This window comes from Blennius ocellaris (genome assembly GCF_963422515.1).
Source record: "Blennius ocellaris genome assembly, chromosome: 24".
NCBI classification, from domain to species: domain Eukaryota; kingdom Metazoa; phylum Chordata; class Actinopteri; order Blenniiformes; family Blenniidae; genus Blennius; species Blennius ocellaris.
Window position 1 is genome coordinate 12071725 of NC_137673.1, and position 22909 is coordinate 12094633.

The 22909-nt window shown below is 46.7% G+C and overlaps 1 protein-coding gene across 1 annotated transcript in view; it reads left to right on the forward strand.

The window, feature by feature from the left end:
• Positions 1-22909, forward strand: part of LOC308147500 (uncharacterized protein) — a 1504609-nt gene that overhangs the window by 884801 nt on the left and 596899 nt on the right.

Sequence of the window (22909 nt, forward strand, 5' to 3'; positions counted from 1 at the left end):
AAGGCAAAAAAAGGCCGAAACGGAAAATTTAACTCCTCATAGGGCGAAGGTCGCATCGGTTAAATTGAGATATACAAAAATAGAGGAGATTGTTTACTACTGAACTCTAGAGGGAAATTTTCTTACCTAGTCCAGTTTAATTTTTATTAGCCGTCCAAGCTCCCCACCCCCTAATCGCCTTTTTGGCTCCTGCCATCCATTAACATGGGGAAACGGAAAATTCTCGCCGAAAATCAACGATTTTAAACTCCCCGAACTACTCTTAACTGTTTGCAAACCGTGACTCTCAGCCACAAACCGAGGGCATCGCCACGCCCGCGAGACCCTGCCGAACAAGAGGATGTAACATATGTGGGGAAAATTCCAAAACAAGTCCCCAGAATGACGAGTTAAAGCGACACAGTAACATTTTTCTCGTCCGAAATCTTAACACTATAGCGGATGGAGCCAAATCTGCCGTTCCTGCCAAACAGCGCCCCCTGGTGTCCAAAGTTTACCTCCGACTGCTTCCAAGCGTACACCGTCTTAAAGAGGACAAAAATTCCTACAAAAGTATGGTATTTTTATCCACATACTCCCTCGATAAGTATAGATTAAGAGCACTTGTTCGCAAAATCTTTGAATATAATCCTCCCTGTCTCACTCTGACGTCAGAGTGTCCGCGCTCGGTGCAGCTGTGAAATTCTCCACTGTGATTGGTCAGTGCATCACTCCATATATGGGCAGCTTCCTGTAGCTTCATCACTGCTGTGTGATTGACAGCCTGTCATATCCTGCAGTTTGACCTGAGAGTGACCTCACCAGTCATTCTCAGGTCAGGTTACTCTCATGTGACCTGACCTCACTCTCATGTCTCATGTTCTCCTGTCATGAGGACATGCAAAACCTGTATGAGACCTGGCCTGAGACATGTAATTCATGTCGGTGGAAGTTTGTGAAAAACCTTCATTGATGCATCATTCACACCTTCGTTCACGCCGACAAAGGCCGGGCCTCCTAGGCCCGGCACTCCACCAGGTCACTGTCATGTATCGCACTGACCTTTGTTGGAGGCCTGACCTGAGACATGTAATTCATGTCGGTGGAAGTTTGTGAAAAACCTTTATTGCATCATTCACACCTTCGCACACCGCCGACAAAGGCCGGGCCTCCTAGGCCCGGCACTCCACCAGGTCACTCTCATGTCACACACTGACCTCCATAGGAGGCCTGGCCTGAGGCCATATAATTCATGTCGGTGGAAGTTTTTGAAAAACCTTTATTGTTCCATAAGTGCAGTGTCATTCATACTAGAATTGAAGTAAGACCAGATTTGGGATCGGGGCAACCTGGGGAGTAGCACACTGAGATTTTCAGGTGTATCCGCTAGCTTGCGGCATAGCATGCCCGTTAGCATGCTAGTAAACATTGTTCGATTGAGCTGAAATTTGGTAGGTGGCCTAATGGGGGTGCTGCGGTCACAAATCACTAGCTAATTAGCTGGTTCCGACTCCGTTTTTTCAAAATAAAAGTCCTAATTTTTTTTTTTTTTTTTTTTTGCTTAAATAATTTTTTTTTTTATTAACCGTTCATAGCCACCCCCCCGACGGGCAATCTCGAGGTCCCGACCAATGCTGCTTGCAGCTTTAATTTTTTTTTTTTTCTTTTCACTTACGCTCATATTTGACCCCCTAAACACACTCAAAAACTCACCAAATTTGGCAGGCTCGTCAAGTCTGTGCGTCATTCGAGGTTTATGTCAAAAAATTCCAGGAAAGTCCAAAAATTGCTCTCTAGCGCCACCTACAAAATTTAAATCGCCCGCCACGGTCCGTAGGAATGTCGTACAGAAATGTCGCGAATACGAAACTTCTTCGTCTACTCGAGCCCTACGACTCACGCGCTCTAACTTTTGACCTAACTCCATCAGGAAGCCGGCTATTTGCCTTTCAAAGTAAGGTGTTCGCCCAAAAAAGGGAGAAAAAGGCCGAAACGGAAAATCTAAACCATCATAGGGCGAAGGTCGTATCGGTTAAATTGACCTATACAAAAATAGAGGAGATTGTTTACTACAAATATTTAGAGGGAATTTTTCTTACCTAGTCCAGTTTAATTTTTATTAGCCGTCCAAGCTCCCCACCCCCTAATCGGCTTTTTGGCTCCTGTCATCCATTAACATGGGGAAACCGAAAATTCTCCCCCAAAATCAACGATTTTAAACTCCCCGAACTACTCTTAACTGTTTGCAAACCGTGACTCTCAGCCACAAATCGAGGGCATCGCCACGACCGCGAGACCCTGCCGAACAAGAGGATGTAACATATGTGGGGAAAATTCCAAAACAAGTCCCCAGAATGACGAGTTAAAGTGATAGAGTAACATTCTTTTCGCCCCAGAATTTAATACTGTAGCGGATGGAGCCCAATCTGCCGTTAGTGCCAAACAGCGCCCCCTGGTGTCCACAGTTTACCTCCGACTGCTTCCAAACCCACACATTCTGAAAGAGAACAAAAATCCCTACAAAAGTATGGTATTTTTATCCACATACTCCCCCGATAAGTATAGATTAAGAGCAGTTGTTCGCAAAATCTTTGAATATAATCCTCTCTGGCTCACTCTGCCGTCAGAGTGTCCGCGCTCGGTGCAGCTGTGAAATTCTCCACTGTGATTGGTCAGTGCATCACTCCATATATGGGCAGCTTCCTGTAGCTTCAGGCTCATCACTGCTGTGTGATTGACAGCCTGTCATATCCTGCAGTTTGACCTGAGAGTGACCTCACCAGTCATTCTCAGGTCAGGTTACTCTCATGTGACCTGACCTCACTCTCATGTCTCATGTTCTCCTGTCATGAGGACATGCAAAACCTGTATGAGACCTGGCCTGAGACATGTAATTCATGTCGGTGGAAGTTTGTGAAAAACCTTTATGGCATCATTCACACCTTCGCACACCGCCGACAAAGGCCGGGCCTCCTAGGCCCGGCACTCCACCAGGTCAGTCTCATGTCCCACACTGACCTCCGTAGGAGGCCTGGCCTGAGGCCATATAATTCATGTCGGTGGAAGTTTTTGAAAAACCTTTATTGTTCCATTAGTGCAGTGTCATTCACACTAGAATTGAAGTAAGACCAGATTTGGGATCGGGGCCATCTGGGGAGCACCCAACAGACATTTTCAGGCAGCTCGGCTAGCTTGCGGCTTAGCATGCCTGTTAGCATGCAAGGAAACATTGTCTGATTGAGCCGAAATTTGGTAGGTAGCCTAATGGAGTTGCTGCGATCACAAATCACTAGCTAATTAGCTGGTTTTGACGCAGTTTTTTCAAAATAAAAGTCATGAATTATTATTTTTTTTTTTATTATTATTTAAGGAAATATTTTGAACCGTTCATAGCCACCCCCCCGACGGGCAATCTCGAGGTCCCGACCAATGCTGCTTGCAGCTTTAATTAGGGACCTCGCCAACGGGTGGGCCCTAGGCCCAGCCAACGGCAGGTCTCTTTTGGATTTCGTCGTCGCCAAAAGTGCGGGCCCTCCGAAGGAGGGCCCGCACTCATCCAGGCCCTCTCCTGACCCTCCCAGAGTGGCCGGGGCCCCCGAAGGGGGTCCCGGCCACTCTGATGTGGTGGCGAAATTGTATATTGTATTTCGAATGTTTCTTATTATTATTCTTCCGCTTTTTTTTCACTTTCACTCATATTTGACCCCCTAAACACGCTCAAAAACTCACCAAATTTGGCAGGCTCGTGAAAAGTCGCAGCCTTCAGAAGACCATGGCAAAAAATTTCAGGAAAGTCCAAAAATGGCTCTCTAGCGCCACCTACAAAATTTAAATCGCCCGCCACGGTCCGTAGGAATGTCGTAGAGAAATGTCGCGAATACGAAACTTCTTCGTCTACTCGAGCCCTACGACTCACGCGCTCTAACTTTTGACCTAACTCCAACAGGAAGGCCGCTATTTGCCTTTCAAAGTAAGGTGTTCAACCAAAAAAGGCAAAAAAAGGCAGAAACGGAAAATCTAAACCATCATTGGGCGAAGGTCGTATCGGTTAAATTGAGATATACAAAAATAGAGGAGATTGTTTACTACAATAATTTAGAGGGAATTTTTCTTACCTAGTCCAGTTTAATTTTTATTAGCCGTCCAAGCTCCCCACCCCCTAATCGCCTTTTTGGCTCCTGTCATCCATTAACATGGGGAAACCAAAAATTCTCCCCCAAAATCAACGATTTTAAACTCCCCGAACTACTCTTAACTGTTTGCAAACCGTGACTCTCAGCCACAAACCGAGGGCATCGCCACGACCGCGATACCCTGCCGAACAAGAGGATGTAACATATGTGGGAGAAATTCCAAAACAAGTCCCCAGAATGACGAGTTAAAGCGACACAGTAACATTTTTCTCGTCCGAAATCTTAACACTATAGCGGATGGAGCCAAATCTGCCGTTCCTGCCAAACAGCGCCCCCTGGTGTCCAAAGTTTACCTTTGACTGCTTCCAAACCCACACAGTATTAAAGACGACAAAAATTCCTACAAAAGTATGGTACTTTTATCCACATACTCCCCCGATAACTATGGATTCAGAGCAGTTGTTCGCAAAATCTTCTAATATAATCCTCTCTGCCTCACTCTGACGTCAGAGTGTCCGCGCTCGGCGCAGCTGTGAAATTCTCCACTGTGATTGGTCAGTGCATCACTCCATATATGGGCAGCTTCCTGTAGCTTCAGGCTCATCACTGCTGTGTGATTGACAGCCTGTCATATCCTGCAGTTTGACCTGAGAGTGACCTCACCAGTCATTCTCAGGTCAGGTTACTCTCATGTGACCTGACCTCACTCTCATGTCTCATGTTCTCCTGTCATGAGGACATGCAAAACCTGTACGAGACCTGGCCTGAGGCCCTCACATTCATGTCGGTGGAAGTTTGTGAAAAACCTTTATGGCATCATTCACACCTTCGCACACCGCCGACAAAGGCCGGGCCTCCTAGGCCCGGCACTCCACCAGGTCACTCTCATGTCACACACTGACCTCCGTAGGAGGCCTGGCCTGAGGCCATATAATTCATGTCGGTGGAAGTTTTTGAAAAACCTTTATTGTTCCATTAGTGCAGTGTCATTCACACTAGAATTGAAGTAAGACCAGATTTGGGATCGGGGCAACCTGGGGAGTACCACACTGAGATTTTCAGGTGTATCCGCTAGCTTGCGGCATAGCATGCCCGTTAGCATGCTTGTAAACATTGTTCGATTGAGCTGAAATTTGGTAGGTGGCCTAATGGGGGTGCTGCGGTCACAAATCACTAGCTAATTAGCTGGTTCCGACGCCGTTTTTTCAAAATAAAAGTACTAATTTTTTTTTTTTGCTTAAATAATATTTTTTTTAATTAACCGTTCATAGCCACCCCCCCGACGGGCAATCTCGAGGTCCCGACCAATGCTGCTTGCAGCTTTAATTAGGGACCTCGCCAACGGGTGGGCCCTAGGCCCAGCCAACGGCAGGTCTCTTTTGGATTTCGTCGTCGCCAAAAGTGTGGGGCCTCCGCAGGAGGCCCCACACTCATCCAGAACTCTCCTGACCCCCTCAGAGTGGCCGCGCCCCCGAAGGGGGCGCGGCCACTACCTGGTGGCGAAATTATATATTGTTTTTCGAATGTTTATTATTATTAGGGACCTCGCCAACGGCTGGGCCCTAGGCCCAGCCAACGGCAGGTCTCTTTTGGATTTCGTCGTCGCCAAAAGTGCGGGCCCTCCGAACCCCCTAAACACGCTCAAAAACTCACCAAATTTGGGAGACTCGTCAAAAGTGTGGCACTCCACAATCTCACGTCAAAAAATTCCCAAAAAATCCAAAAATGGCTCTCTAGCGCCACCTACAAAATTGCAATCACCCGCCACGGTCCGTAGGAAGGTTGTAGAGAAAAACAGCGAATACGAAACTTCTTCGTCTACTCGAGCCCTACGACTCACGCGCTCTAACTTTTGCCCTAACTCCAACAGGAAGCCGGCTATTTGCCTTTCAATGTAAGGTATTCGCCCAAAAAAGGGAAAAAAAGGCAGAAACGGAAAATTTAACTCCTCATAGGGCGAAGGTCGCATCGGTTAAATTGAGATATACAAAAATAGAGGAGATTGTTTACTACTGAACTCTAGAGGGAAATTTTCTTACCTAGTCCAGTTTAATTTTTATTAGCCGTCCAAGCTCCCCACCCCCTAATCGGCATTTTGGCTCCTGTCATCCATTAACATGGGGAAACGGAAAATTCTCGCCGAAAATCAACGATTTAAAACTCCCCGAACTACTCTTAACTGTTTGCAAACCCTGACTCTCAGCCACAAACCGAGGGCATCGCCACGTACACGAGACCCTGCCGAACAAGAGGATGTAACATATGTGGGGAAAATTCCAAAACAAGTCCCCAGAATGACGAGTTAAAGCGACACAGTAACATTTTTCTCGTCCGAAATCTTAACACTATAGCGGATGGAGCCAAATCTGCCGTTCCTGCCAAACAGCGCCCCCTGGTGTCCAAACTTTACCTCTGACTGCTTCCAAACCCACACAGTATTAAAGACGACAAAAATTCCTACAAAAGTATGGTACTTTTATCCACATACTCCCCCGATAAGTATAGATTAAGAGCAGTTGTTCGCAAAATCTTCTAATATAATCCTCTCTGCCTCACTCTGATGTCAGAGTGTCCGCGCTCGGTGCAGCTGTGAAATTCTCCACTGTGATTGGTCAGTGCATCACTCCATATATGGGCAGCTTCCTGTAGCTTCAGGCTCATCACTGCTGTGTGATTGACAGCCTGTCATGTCCTGCAGTTTGACCTGAGAGTGACCTCAGCAGTCATTCTCAGGTCAGGTTACTCTCATGTGGCCTGACCTCACTCTCATGTCTCATGTTCTCCTGTCATGAGGACATGCAAAACCTGTACGAGGTCTGGCCTGAGACATGTAATTCATGTCGGTGAAAGTTTGTGAAAAACCTTCATTGATGCATCATTCACACCTTCGTTCACGCCGACAAAGGCCGGGCCTCCTAGGCCCGGCACTCCACCAGGTCAGTCTCATGTCCCACACTGACCTCCGTAGGAGGCCTGGCCTGAGGCCATATAATTCATGTCGGTGGAAGTTTTTGAAAAACCTTTATTGTTCAATAAGTGCAGTGTCATTCACACTAGAATTGAAGTAAGACCAGATTTGGGATCGGGGCAACCTGGGGAGTACCACACTGAGATTTTCAGGTGTATCCGCTAGCTTGCGGCATAGCATGCCCGTTAGCATGCTAGTAAACATTGTTCGATTGAGCTGAAATTTGGTAGGTTGCCTAATGGGGGTGCTGCGGTCACACATCACTAGCTAATTAGCTGGTTCCGACGCCGTTTTTTCAAAATAAAAGTACTATTTTTTTTTTTTTGCTTAAATAATATTTTTTTTAATTAACCGTTCATAGCCACCCCCCCGACGGGCAATCTCGAGGTCCCGACCAATGCTGCTTGCAGCTTTAATTAGGGACCTCGCCAACGGCTGGGCCCTAAGCCCAGCCAACGGCAGGTCTCTTTTGGATTTCGTCGTCGCCAACAGTGCGGGCCCTCCAAAGGAGGGCCCGCACTCATCCAGGCCCTCTCCTGACCCTCCCAGAGTGGCCGACGCCCCCGAAGGGGGCGTCGGCCACTACCTGGTGGCGAAATTATATATTGTTCTTCGAATGTTTCTTTATTAGGGACCTCGCCAACGGGTGGGCCCTAGGCCCAGCCAACGGCAGGTCTCTTTTGGATTTCGTCGTCGCCAAAAGTGCGGGCCCTCCGAAGGAGGGCCCGCACTCATCCGGTTACTCCCCTGACCCTCCCAGAGTTGCCGACGCCCCCAAAGGGGGCGTCGGCCACTACCTGGTGGCGAAATTCTATATTGTATTTCGAATGTTTCTTTTTAGGGACCTCGCCAACGGGTGGGCCCTAGGCCCAGCCAACGGCAGGTCTCTTTTGGATTTCGTCGTCGCCAAAAGTGCGGGCCCTCCGAACCCCCGAAACACGCTCAAAAACTCACCAAATTTGGGAGACTCGTCAAAAGTGTGGCACTCCACAATCTCACGTCAAAAAATTCCCAAAAAATCCAAAAATGGCTCTCTAGCGCCACCTAGAAAATTGCAATCGCCCGCCACGGTCCGTAGGAATGTCGTAGAGAAATGTCGCGAATACGAAACTTGTTCGTCTACTCGAGCCCTACGACTCACGCGCTCTAACTTTTGACCTAACTCCAACAGGAAGCCGGCTATTTGCCTTTCAAAGTAAGGTGTTCGCCCAAAAAAGGGAAAAAAAGGCAGAAACGGAAAATTTAACTCCTCATAGGGCGAAGGTCGCATCGGTTAAATTGAGATATACAAAAATAGAGGAGATTGTTTACTACTGAACACTAGAGGGAAATTTTCTTACCTAGTCCAGTTTAATTTTTATTAGCCATCCAAGCTCCCCACCCCCTAATCGGCAATTTGGCTCCTGTCATCCATTAACATGGGGAAACGGACAATTCTCGCCGAAAATCAACGATTTTAAACTCCCCGAACTACTCTTAACTGTTTGCAAACCGTGACTCTCAGCCACAAACCGAGGGCATCGCCACGCCCACGAGACCCTGCCGAACAAGAGGATGTAACATATGTGGGGAAAATTCCAAAACAAGTCCCCAGAATGACGAGTTAAAGCGACACAGTAACATTTTCTTCGTTCTACATTTTTACATTGAATCCTGATGGGAGATATCCGGCGTTGTCGCCAAACAGCGCACCCTGGTGTCCAAAGTTTACCTCCGACTGCTTCCAAACCCACACAGTGTGAAAGAAGACAAAAATTCCTACAAAAGTATGGTATTTTTATCCACATACTCCCCCGATAAGTATAGATTAAGAGCAGTTGTTCGCAAAATCTTCTAATATAATCCTCTCTGGCTCACTCTGACGTCAGAGTGTCCGCGCTCGGTGCAGCTGTGAAATTCTCCACTGTGATTGGTCAGTGCATCACTCCATATATGGGCAGCTTCCTGTAGCTTCAGGCTCATCACTGCTGTGTGATTGACAGCCTGTCATATCCTGCAGTTTGACCTGAGAGTGACCTCACCAGTCATTCTCAGGTCAGGTTACTCTCATGTGACCTGACCTCACTCTCATGTCTCATGTTCTCCTGTCATGAGGACATGCAAAACCTGTACGAGACCTGGCCTGAGGCCCTCACATTCATGTCGGTGGAAGTTTGTGAAAAACCTTTATGGCATCATTCACACCTTCGCACACCGCCGACAAAGGCCGGGCCTCCTAGGCCCGGCACTCCACCAGGTCACTCTCATGTCACACACTGACCTCTGTAGGAGGCCTGGCCTGAGGCCATATAATTCATGTCGGTGAAAGTTTTTGAAAAACCTTTATTGTTCCATTAGTGCAGTGTCATTCACACTAGAATTGAAGTAAGACCAGATTTGGGATCGGGGCAACCTGGGGAGTACCACACTGAGATTTTCCGGTGTATCCGCTAGCTTGCGGCATAGCATGCCCGTTAGCATGCTTGTAAACATTGTTCGATTGAGCTGAAATTTGGTAGGTGGCCTAATGGGGGTGCTGCGGTCACAAATCACTAGCTAATTAGCTGGTTCCGACGCCGTTTTTTCAAAATAAAAGTACTAATTTTTTTTTTTTTTTTTTTTTGCTTAAATAATATTTTTTTTAATTAACCGTTCATAGCCACCCCCCCGACGGGCAATCTCGAGGTCCCGACCAATGCTGCTTGCAGCTTTAATTCTTATTATTATTATTTGTTCGTTTTTCTTTCGCGCATAAATCCCTCAATTTGACCCCCTAAACACGCTCAAAAACTCACCAAATTTTGGAAATTCATCAAAAGTGTGGCACTCCATAATCTCATGTCAAAAAATTCTGAGAAAATCCAAAAATGGCTCTCTAGCGCCACCTAGACACATTCAATCGCCCGCCACGGTCCGTAGGAATGTCGTAGAGAAATGTCGCAAATACGAAACTTGTTCGTCTACTCGAGCCCTACGACGCACGCGCTCTAACTTTTGACCTAACTCCAACAGGAAGGCCGCTATTTGCCTTTCAAAGTAAGGTGTTCACCCAAAAAAGGCAAAAAAAGGCAGAAACGGAAAATCTAAACCATCATAGGGCGAAGGTCGTATCGGTTAAATTGAGATATACAAAAATAGAGGAGATTGTTTACTACAAATATTTAGAGGGAATTTTTCTTACCTAGTCCAGTTTAATTTTTATTAGCCGTCCAAGCTCCCCACCCCGAAATCGGCTCTCACCATCCTGTCATCCGAATACATGGGAAATGGAAAATTCTCCCCCAAAATCCACGATTTTAAACTCCCCGAACTACTCTTAACTGTTTGCAAACCGTGACTCTCAGCCACAAACCGAGGGCATCGCCACTACCGCGAGACCCTGCCGAACAAGAGGATGTAACATATGTGGGGAAAATTCCAAAACAAGTCCCCAGAATGACGAGTTAAAGCGACACAGTAACATTTTCTTCGTTCTACATTTTTACATTGAATCCTGATGGGAGATATCCGGCGTTGTCGCCAAACAGCGCACCCTGGTGTCCAAAGTTTACCTCCGACTGCTTCCAAACCCATACATTCTGAAAGAGGACAAAAATCCCTACAAAAGTATGGTATTTTTATCCACATACTCCCCCGATAAGTATAGATTAAGAGCACTTGTTCGCAAAATCTTTGAATATAATCCTCCCTGTCTCACTCTGACGTCAGAGTGTCCGCGCTCGGTGCAGCTGTGAAATTCTCCACTGTGATTGGTCAGTGCATCACTCCATATATGGGCAGCTTCCTGTAGCTTCAGGCTCATCACTGCTGTGTGATTGACAGCCTGTCATATCCTGCAGTTTGACCTGAGAGTGACCTCAGCAGTCATTCTCAGGTCAGGTTACTCTCATGTGACCTGACCTCACTCTCATGTCTCATGTTGTCCTGTCATGAGGACATGCAAAACCTGTATGAGACCTGGCCTGAGGCCCTCAAATTCATGTCGGTGGAAGTTTTTGAAACACCTTTCATGTTCGATAAGTGCTGCGTCATTCACACCGTGCACCGCCGACAAAGGCCGGGCCTCCTAGGCCCGGCACTCCACCAGGTCACTCAATCGTCCCACACTGACCGCTGTAGGAGGCTTGGCCTGAGGCCCTCATATGTATGTCGGTGGAAGTTTTTGAAAAACCTTTATTGTGCCATAAGTGCTGTGTCTTTTACACTAGAATTGAAGTAAGACCAGATTCAGGATCGGGGCCATCTGGGGAGTACCCAAGAGACATTTTCAGGCAGCTCGGCTAGCTTGCGGCTTAGCATGCCTGTTACCATGCGAGCAAACATTGTCGGATTGAGCCGAAATTTGGTAGGTAGCCTAATGGGGTTGCCGCGATCACAAATCACTAGCTAATTAGCTGATTTTGACGCAGTTTTTTCAAAATAAAAGTCATACAAAATTTTTTTTTTTTTTTTTTTATATTTAAGCAAATATTTTGAACCGTTCATAGCCACCCCCCCGACGGGCAATCTCGAGGTCCCGACCAATGCTGCTTGCAGCTTTAATTATTCTTATTAGGGACCTCGCCAACGGCTGGGCCCCAAGCCCAGCCAACGGCAGGTCTCTTTTGGATTTCGTCGTCGCCAAAAGTGCGGGCCCTCCGAAGGAGGGCCCGCACTCATCCGGGACCTCCCCTGACCCTCTCACAGTGGCCGCGCCCCCGAAGGGGGCGCGGCCACTACCTGGTGGCGAAATTATATATTGTTTTTCGAATGTTTATTATTATTATATATTTTTTTTTGCGCTTAGCCTCATTTTTCACCCCCTAAACACGCTCAAAAACTCACCAAATTTGGAAGTCTCGTCACGTCTGCGCTCCATTCGAGGTTTCTGTAAAAAAATCCCCAAGAAGTCCAAAAATGGCTCTCTAGCGCCACCTAGAAAATTTCAATCGCCCGCCACGGTCCGTAGGAATGTCGTAGAGAAATGTCGCGAATACGAAATTTATTCGTCTACTCGAGCCCTTCGACTCACGCGCTCTAACTTTTGACCTAACTCCAACAGGAAGCCGGCTATTTGCCTTTCAATGTAAGGTGTTCGCCCAAAAAAGGGAAAAAAAGGCCGAAACGGAAAATTTAACTCCTCATAGGGCGAAGGTCGCATCGGTTCAATTGAGATGTACAAAAATAGAGGAGATTGTTTACTACTGAACTCTAGAGGGAAATTTTCTTACCTAGTCCAGTTTAATTTTTATTAGCCGTCCAAGCTCCCCACCCCCTAATCGCCTTTTTGGCTCCTGTCATCCATTAACATGGGGAAACATAAAATTCTCCCCCAAAATCAACGATTTTAAACTCCCCGAACTACTCTTAACTGTTTGCAAACCGTGACTCTCAGCCACAAACCGAGGGCATCGCCACGCCCGCGAGACCCTGCCGAACAAGAGGATGTAACATATGTGGGGAAAATTCCAAAACAAGTCCCCAGAATGACGAGTTAAAGCGACAGAGTAACATTTTTTTCGTTCTACATTTTTACATTGAATCCTGATGGGAGATATCCGGCGTTCCTGCCAAACAGCGCCCCCTGGTGTCCAAAGTTTACCTCTGACTGCTTCCAAACCCAGACAGTATTAAAGAGGACAAAAATTCCTACAAAAGTATGGTATTTTTATCCACATACTCCCCCGATAACTATGGATTCAGAGCAGTTGTTCGCAAAATCTTCTAATATAATCCTCCCTGTCTCACACTCTGACGTCAGAGTGTCCGCGCTCGGCGCAGCTGTGAAATTCTCCACTGTGATTGGTCAGTGCATCACTCCATATATGGGCAGCTTCCTGTAGCTTCAGGCTCATCACTGCTGTGTGATTGACAGCCTGTCATATCCTGCAGTTTGACCTGAGAGTGACCTCACCAGTCATTCTCAGGTCAGGTTACTCTCATGTGACCTGACCTCACTCTCATGTCTCATGTTGTCCTGTCATGAGGACATGCAAAACCTGTACGAGACCTGGCCTGAGGCCCTCACATTCATGTCGGTGGAAGTTTGTGAAAAACCTTTATGGCATCATTCACACCTTCGCACACCGCCGACAAAGGCCGGGCCTCCTAGGCCCGGCACTCCACCAGGTCACTCTCATGTCACACACTGACCTCCGTAGGAGGCCTGGCCTGAGGCCATATAATTCATGTCGGTGGAAGTTTTTGAAAAACCTTTATTGTTCCATTAGTGCAGTGTCATTCACACTAGAATTGAAGTAAGACCAGATTTGGGATCGGGGCAACCTGGGGAGTACCACACTGAGATTTTCAGGTGTATCCGCTAGCTTGCGGCATAGCATGCCCGTTAGCATGCTTGTAAACATTGTTTGATTGAGCTGAAATTTGGTAGGTGGCCTAATGGGGGTGCTGCGGTCACAAATCACTAGCTAATTAGCTGGTTCCGACGCCGTTTTTTCAAAATAAAAGTAATAATTTTTTTTTTTTTTTTTTTTTGCTTAAATAATATTTTTTTTTAATTAACCGTTCATAGCCACCCCCCCGACGGGCAGTCTCGAGGTCCCGACCAATGCTGCTTGCAGCTTTAATTAGGGACCTCGCCAACGGCTGGGCCCTAGGCCCAGCCAACGGCAGGTCTCTTTTGGATTTCGTCGTCGCCAAAAGTGCGGGCCCTCCGAAGGAGGGCCCGCACTCATCCAGGCCCTCTCCTGACCCTCCCAGAGTGGCCGACGCCCCCGAAGGGGGCGTCGGCCACTACCTGGTGGCGAAATTATATATTGTTTTTCGAATGTTTCTTCTTATTATTCTTTTTTTATTTTTTTCCTCGTTACGGTCATATTTGACCCCCTAAACACGCTCAAAAACTCACCAAATTTGGAAGGCTCGTGAAAAATCGCATAGAGCCGGTGACCATGTCAAAACATTCAATGAAAATCCCAAAATGGCTCTCTAGCGCCACCTAGAAAATTGCAATCGCCCGCCACGGTCCGTAGGAATGTCGTAGAGAAAAACAGCGAATATGAAATTTGTTCGTCTACTCGAGCCCTACGACTCACGCGCTCTAACTTTTGACCTAACTCCAACAGGAAGGCCGCTATTTGCCTTTCAAAGTAAGGTGTTCAGCCAAAAAAGGCAAAAAAAGGCCGAAACGGAAAATTTAACTCCTCATAGGGCGAAGGTCGCATCGGTTAAATTGAGATATACAAAAATAGAGGAGATTGTTTACTACTGAACTCTAGAGGGAAATTTTCTTACCTAGTCCAGTTTAATTTTTATTAGCCGTCCAAGCTCCCCACCCCCTAATCGCCTTTTTGGCTCCTGTCATCCATTAACATGGGGAAACCGAAAATTCTCCTCCAAAATCTACGATTTTAAACTCCCCGAACTACTCTTAACTGTTTGCAAACCGTGACTCTCAGCCACAAACCGAGGGCATCGCCACTACCGCGAGACCCTGCCGAACAAGAGGATGTAACATATGTGGGGAAAATTCCACAACAAGTCCCCAGAATGACGAGTTAAAGCGACACAGTAACATTTTTTTCATTCTACATTTTTACATTGAATCCTGATGGGAGATATCCGGCGTTGTCGCCAAACAGCGCACCCTGGTGTCCAAAGTTTACCTCCGACTGCTTCCAAGCGTACACAATCTTAAAGAGGACAAAAATTCCTACAAAAGTATGGTATTTTTATCCACATACTCCCCCGATAAGTATAGATTAAGAGCACTTGTTCGCAAAATCTTCTAATATAATCCTCACTGTCTCACTCTGATGTCAGAGTGTCCGCGCTCGGCGCAGCTGTGAAATTCTCCACTGTGATTGGTCAGTGCATCACTCCATATATGGGCAGCTTCCTGTAGCTTCAGGCTCATCACTGCTGTGTGATTGACAGCCTGTCATATCCTGCAGTTTGACCTGAGAGTGACCTCACCAGTAATTCTCAGGTCACGTTACTCTCATGTGACCTGACCTCACTCTCATGTCTCATGTTCTCCTGTCATGAGGACATGCAAAACCTGTACGAGGTCTGGCCTGAGACATGTAATTCATGTCGGTGGAAGTTTTTGAAAAACCGTTAATGTGCCATAAGTGCTGTGTCTTTTACACTAGAATTGAAGTAAGACCACATTCAGGATCGGAGCCATCTGGGGAGTACCCAAGAGACATTTTCAGGCAGTTCGGCTAGCTTGCGGCTTAGCATGCCTGTTAGCATGCGAGCAAACATTGTCTGATTGAGCCAAAATTTGGTAGGTAGCCTAATGGGGTTGCTGCGATCACAAATCACTAGCTAATTAGCTGGTTTTGACGCAGTTTTTTCAAAATAAAAGTCATAAAAATTTTTTTTTTTTTTTTTTAATATTTAAGCAAATATTTTGAACCGTTCATAGCCACCCCCCCGACGGGCAATCTCGAGGTCCCGACCAATGCTGCTTGCAGCTTTAATTAGGGACCTCGCCAACGGGTGGGCCCTAGGCCCAGCCAACGGCAGGTCTCTTTTGGATTTCGTCGTCGCCAAAAGTGCGGGCCCTCCGAACCCCCTAAACACGCTCAAAAACTCACCAAATTTGGGAGACTCGTCAAAAGTGTGGCACTCCACAATCTCACGTCAAAAAATTCCCCAAAAATCCAAAAATGGCTCTCTAGCGCCACCTAGAAAATTGCAATCACCCGCCACGGTCCGTAAGAATGTCGTAGAGAAAAACAGCGAATACGAAACTTCTTCGTCTACTCGACCCCTACGACTCACGCGCTCTAACTTTTGACCTAACTCCAACAGGAAGGCCGCTATTTGCCTTTCAAAGTAAGGTGTTCGCCCAAAAAAGGCAAAAAAAGGCCGAAACGGAAAATCTAAACCATCATAGGGCGAAGGTCGTATCGGTTAAATTGAGATATACAAAAATAGAGGAGATTGTTTACTACAAATATTTAGAGGGAATTTTTCTTACCTAGTCCAGTTTAATTTTTATTAGCCGTCCAAGCTCCCCACCCCCTAATCGCGTTTTTGGCTCCTGTCATCCATTAACATGTGGAAACCGAAAATTCTCCCCCAAAATCTACGATTTTAAACTCCCCGAACTACTCTTAACTGTTTGCAAACCGTGACTCTCAGCCACAAACCGAGGGCATCGCCACTACCGCGAGACCCTGCCGAACAAGAGGATGTAACATATGTGGGGAAAATTCCACAACAAGTCCCCAGAATGATGAGTTAAAGCGACACAGTAACATTTTTTTCATTCTACATTTTTACATTGAATCCTGATGGGAGATATCCGGCGTTGTCGCCAAACAGCGCACCCTGGTGTCCAAAGTTTACCTCCGACTGCTTCCAAACCCAGACAGTATTAAAGAGGACAAAAATTCCTACAAAAGTATGGTATTTTTATCCACATACTCCCCCGATAAGTATAGATTAAGAGCAGTTGTTCGCAAAATCTTCTAATATAATCCTCTCTGTCTCACTCTGCCGTCAGAGTGTCCGCGCTCGGCGCAGCTGTGAAATTCTCCACTGTGATTGGTCAGTGCATCACTCCATATATGGGCAGCTTCCTGTAGCTTCAGGCTCATCACTGCTGTGTGATTGACAGCCTGTCATATCCTGCAGTTTGACCTGACAGTGACCTCACCAGTCATTCTCAGGTCAGGTTACTCTCATGTGACCGGACCTCACTCTCATGTCTCATGTTCTCCTGTCATGAGGACATGCAAAACCTGTACGAGGTCTGGCCTGAGACATGTAATTCATGTCGGTGAGAGTTTGTGAAAAACCTTTATTGCTGGATCAATCACACCTTCGTTTACGCCGACAAAGGCCGGGCCTCCTAGGCCCGGCACTCCACCAGGTCACTCCATCGTCCCACATTGACCTCCGTAGGAGGCCTGGCCTGAGGCCATATAATTCATGTCGGTGGAAGTTTTTGTAAAACATTTATTGTTCCATAAGTGCAGTGTCATTCACACTAGAATTGAAGTAAGACCAGATTCGGGATCGGGGCAACCTGGGGAGTACCACACTGAGCTTTTCAGGTGTATCCGCTAGCTTACGGCATAGCATGCACATTAGCATGCTACCAAACATTGTCCGATTGAGCTGAAATTTGGTAGGTGGCCTAATGGGAGCGCTGCGGTCACAAACCACTAACTAATTACCTGGTTTTGACCCCGCATTTTCAAAATAAAAGTACTAATTTTTTTTTTTTTTTTTTTTTGCTTAAATAATATTTTTTGTAATTAACCGTTCATAGCCACCCCCCCGACGGGCAATCTCGAGGTCCCGACCAATGCTGCTTGCAGCTTTAATATATTTTTTGTTTTTTGTTTTTCTTTTCACTTACGCTCATATTTGACCCCCTAAACACGCTCAAAAACTCACCAAATTTGGATGGCTCGTGAAAAGTCGCAGCCTTCAGAAGATCATGTAAAAACATTCCAGGAAAGTCCAAAAACGGCTCTCTAGCGCCACCTAGAAAATTTAAATCACCCGCCACGCTCCGTAGGAATGTCGTAGAGAAATGTCGCGAATACGAAATTTGTTCGTCTACTCGAGCCCTACGACTCACGCGCTCTAACTTTTGACCTAACTACAACAGGAAGGCCGCTATTTGCCTTTCAAAGTAAGGTGTTCGCCCAAAAAAGGGAGAAAAAGGCAGAAACGGAAAATCTAAACCATCATAGGGCGAAGGTCGCATCGGTTAAATTGAGATATACAAAAATAGAGGAGATTGTTTACTACAAATATTTAGAGGGAATTTTTCTTACCTAGTCCAGTTTAATTTTTATTAGCCGTCAAAGCTCCCCACCCCCTAATCGCCTTTTTGGCTCCTGTCATCCATTAACATGGGGAAACGGAAAATTCTCCCACAAAATCAACGATTTTAAACTCCCCGAACTACTCTTAACTGTTTGCGAACCGTGACTGTCAGCCACAAACCGAGGGCATCGCCACGACCGCAAGACCCTGCCGAACAAGAGGATGTAACATATGTGGGAGAAATTCCAAAACAAGTCCCCAGAATGACGAGTTAAAGCGACACAGTAACATTTTTTTCATTCTACATTTTTACATTGAATCCTGATGGGAGATATCCGGCGTTGTCACCAAACAGCGCACCCTGGTGTCCAAAGTTTACCTCCGACTGCTTCCAAACCCACACATTCTGAAAGAGAACAAAAATCCCTACAAAAGTATGGTATTTTTATCCACATACTCCCCCGATAAGTATAGATTAAGAGCACTTGTTCGCAAAATCTTTGAATATAATCCTCTCTGGCTCACTCTGCCGTCAGAGTGTCCGCGCTCGGTGCAGCTGTGAAATTCTCCACTGTGATTGGTCAGTGCATCACTCCATATATGGGCAGCTTCCTGTAGCTTCAGGCTCATCACTGCTGTGTGATTGACAGCCTGTCATATCCTGCAGTTTGACCTGAGAGTGACCTCACCAGTCATTCTCAGGTCAGGTTACTCTCATGTGACCTGACCTCACTCTCATGTCTCATGTTCTCCTGTCATGAGGACATGCAAAACCTGTACGAGGTCTGGCCTGAGACATGTAATTCATGTCGGTGGAAGTTTGTGAAAAACCTTTATTGCATCATTCACACCTTCGCACACTGCCGATAAAGGCCGGGCCTCCTAGGCCCGGCACTCCACCAGGTCACTCTCATGTCACACACTGACCTCCGTAGGAGGCCTGGCCTGAGGCCATATAATTCATGTAGGTGGAAGTTTTTGAAAAACCTTTATTGTGCCATAAGTGCTGTGTCTTTTACACTAGAATTGAAGTAAGACCAGATTCAGGATCGGTGCCATCTGGGGAGCACCCAACAGACATTTTTAGGCAGCTCGGCTAGCTTGCGGCTTAGCATGCCTGTTAGCATGCGAGGAAACATTGTCTGATTGAGCCGAAATTTGGTAGGTAGCCTAATGGAGTTGCTGCGATCACAAATCACTAGCTAATTAGCTGGTTTTGACGCAGTTTTTTCAAAATAAAAGTCATAATTTTTTTTTTTTTTTTTTTTTTTTTTTAATATTTAAGCAAATATTTTTAACCGTTCATAGCCACCCCCCCGACGGGCAGTCTCGAGGTCCCGACCAATGCTGCTTGCAGCTTTAATTAGGGACCTCGCCAACGGGTGGGCCCTAGGCCCAGCCAACGGCAGGTCTCTTTTGGATTTCGTCGTCGCCAAAAGTGTGGGGCCTCCGCAGGAGGCCCCACACTCATCCAGAACTCTCCTGACCCCCTCAGAGTGGCCGCGCCCCCGAAGGGGGCGCGGCCACTACCTGGTGGCGAAATTATATATTGTTTTTCGAATGTTTCTTATTATTATATATTTAGGGACCTCGCCAACGGCTGGGCCCTAGGCCCAGCCAACGGCAGGTCTCTTTTGGATTTCGTCGTCGCCAAAAGTGCGGGCCCTCCGAAGGAGGGCCCGCACTCATCCAGGCCCTCTCCTGACCCTCCCAGAGTGGCCGACGCCCCCGAAGGGGGCGTCGGCCACTACCTGGTGGCGAAATTATATATTGTTTTTCGAATGTTTCTTCTTATTATTAGGGACCTCGCCAACGGCTGGGCCCTAGGCCCAGCCAACGGCAGGTCTCTTTTGGATTTCGTCGTCGCCAAAAGTGCGGGCCCTCCGAAGGAGGGCCAGCACTCATCCAGGACCTCCCCTGACCCTCTCACAGTGGCCGCGCCCCCGAAGGGGGCGCGGCCACTACCTGGTGGCGAAGTTCTTATTGTATTTCGAATGTTTCTTATTATTATTATTAGGGACCTCGCCAACGGGTGGGCCCTAGGCCCAGCCAACGGCAGGTCTCTTTTGGATTTCGTTGTCGCCAAAAGTGCGGGCCCTCCGAACCCCCTAAACACGCTCAAAAACTCACCAAATTTGGGAGACTCGTCAAAAGTGTGGCACTCCACAATCTCACGTCAAAAAATTCCCCAAATATCCAAAAATGGCTCTCTAGCGCCACCTAGAAAATTGCAATCACCCGCCACGGTCCGTAAGAATGTCGTAGAGAAAAACAGCGAATACGAAACTTCTTCGTCTACTCGACCCCTACGATTCACGCACTCTAACTTTTGACCTAACTCCAACAGGAAGCCGGCTATTTGCCTTTCAAAGTAAGGTGTTCGCCCAAAAAAGGGAGAAAAAGGCTGAAACGGAAAATCTAAACCATCATAGGGCGAAGGTCGTATCGGTTAAATTGAGATATACAAAAATAGAGGAGATTGTTTACTACAAATATTTAGAGGGAATTTTTCTTACCTAGTCCAGTTTACTTTTTATTAGCCGTCCAAGCTCCCCACCCCCTAATCGCCTTTTTGGCTCCTGTCATCCATTAACATGGGGAAACGGACAATTCTCGCCGAAAATCAACGATTTTAAACTCCCCGAACTACTCTTAACTGTTTGCAAACCATGACTCTCAGCCACAAACCGAGGGCATCGCCACGCCCACGAGACCCTGCCGAACAAGAGGATGTAACATATGTGGGGAAAATTCCAAAACAAGTCCCCAGAATGACGAGTTAAAGCGATAGAGTAAAATTGTTTCTCGTCCGAAATCTTAACACTATAGCGGATGGAGCCAAATCTGCCGTTCCTGCCAAACAGCGCCCCCTGGTGTCCACAGTTTACCTCTGACTGCTTCCACACCCACACAGTATTAAAGAGGACAAAAATTCCTACAAAAGTATGGTATTTTTGTCCACATACTCCCCCGATAAGTATAGATTAAGAGCAGTTGTTCGCAAAATCTTCTAATATAATCCTCCCTGTCTCACACTCTGACGTCAGAGTGTCCGCGCTCGGCGCAGCTGTGAAATTCTCCACTGTGATTGGTCAGTGCATCACTTCATATATGGGCAGCTTCCTGTAGCTTCAGGCTCATCACTGCTGTGTGATTGACAGCCTGTCATATCCTGCAGTTTGACCTGAGAGTGACCTCACCAGTCATTCTCAGGTCAGGTTACTCTCATGTGACCTGACCTCACTCTCATGTCTCATGTTCTCCTGTCATGAGGACATGCAAAACCTGTACGAGGTCTGGCCTGAGACATGTAATTCATGTCGGTGAGAGTTTGTGAAAAACCTTTATTGCTGGATCAATCACACCTTCGTTTACGCCGACAAAGGCCGGGCCTCCTAGGCCCGGCACTCCACCAGGTCACTCCATCGTCCCACATTGACCTCCGTAGGAGGCCTGGCCTGAGGCCATATAATTCATGTCGGTGGAAGTTTTTGAAAAACATTTATTGTTCCATAAGTGCAGTGTCATTCACACTAGAATTGAAGTAAGACCAGATTCGGGATCGGGGCAACCTGGGGAGTACCACACTGAGCTTTTCAGGTGCATCCGCTAGCTTGCGGCATAGCATGCACATTAGCATGCTACCAAACATTGTCCGATTGAGCTGAAATTTGGTAGGTGGCCTAATGGGAGCGCTGCGGTCACAAACCACTAACTAATTACCTGGTTTTGACCCCGCATTTTCAAAATAAAAGTACTAATTTTGTTTTTTTTTTTTTTTTGCTTAAATAATTTTTTTTTTAATTAACCGTTCATAGCCACCCCCCCGACGGGCAATCTCGAGGTCCCGACCAATGCTGCTTGCAGCTTTAATTATATATTATTTTTTTTCTTTTCACTTTTGCTCATATTTGACCCCCTAGCCACACTCAAAAACTCACCAAATTTGGATGGCTCGTGAAAAGTCGCAGCCTTCAGAAGATCATGTCAAAACATTCCAGGAAATTCCAAAAATGGCTCTCTAGCGCCACCTACAAAATTGAAATCGCCCGCCACGGTCCGTAGGAATGTCGTAGAGAAATGTGGCGAATACGAAATTTGTTCGTCTACTCGAGCCCTACGACTCACGCGCTCTAACTTTTGACCTAACTCCAACAGGAAGGCCGCTAATTGCCTTTCAAAGTAAGGTGTTCACCCAAAAAAGGCAAAAAAAGGCCGAAACGGAAAATCTAAACCATCATAGGGCGAAGGTCGCATCGGTTAAATTGAGATATACAAAAATAGAAGAGATTGTTTACTACTGAACTCTAGAGGGACATTTTCTTACCTAGTCCAGTTTAATTTTTATTAGCCGTCCAAGCTCCCCACCCCCTAATCGCCTTTTTGGCTCCTGTCATCCATTAACATGGGGAAACCGAAAATTCTCCCCCAAAATCTACGATTTTAAACTCCCCGAACTACTCTTAACTGTTTGCAAACCGTGACTCCCAGCCACAAACCGAGGGCATCGCCATGCCCGCGAGACCCTGCCGAACAAGAGGATGTAACAAATGTGGGGAAAATTCCAAAACAAGTCCCCAGAATGACGAGTTAAAGTGATAGAGTAACATTCTTTTCGCCCCAGAATTTAATACTGTAGCGGATGGAGCCCAATCTGCCGTTAGTGCCAAACAGCGCCCCCTGGTGTCCACAGTTTACCTCTGACTGCTTCCACACCCACACCGTCTGAAAGAGGACAAAAATTCCTACAAAAGTATGGTATTTTTATCCACATACTCCCCCGATAAGTATAGATTAAGAGCAGTTGTTCACAAAATCTTCTAATATAATCCTCTCTGGCTCACTCTGACGTCAGAGTGTCCGCGCTCGGTGCAGCTGTGAAATTCTCCACTGTGATTGGTCAGTGCATCACTCCATATATGGGCAGCTTCCTGTAGCTTCAGGCTCATCACTGCTGTGTGATTGACAGCCTGTCATATCCTGCAGTTTGACCTGAGAGTGACCTCACCAGTCATTCTCAGGTCAGGTTACTCTCATGTGACCTGACCTCACTCTCATGTCTCATGTTCTCCTGTCATGAGGACATGCAAAACCTGTACGAGGTCTGGCCTGAGAC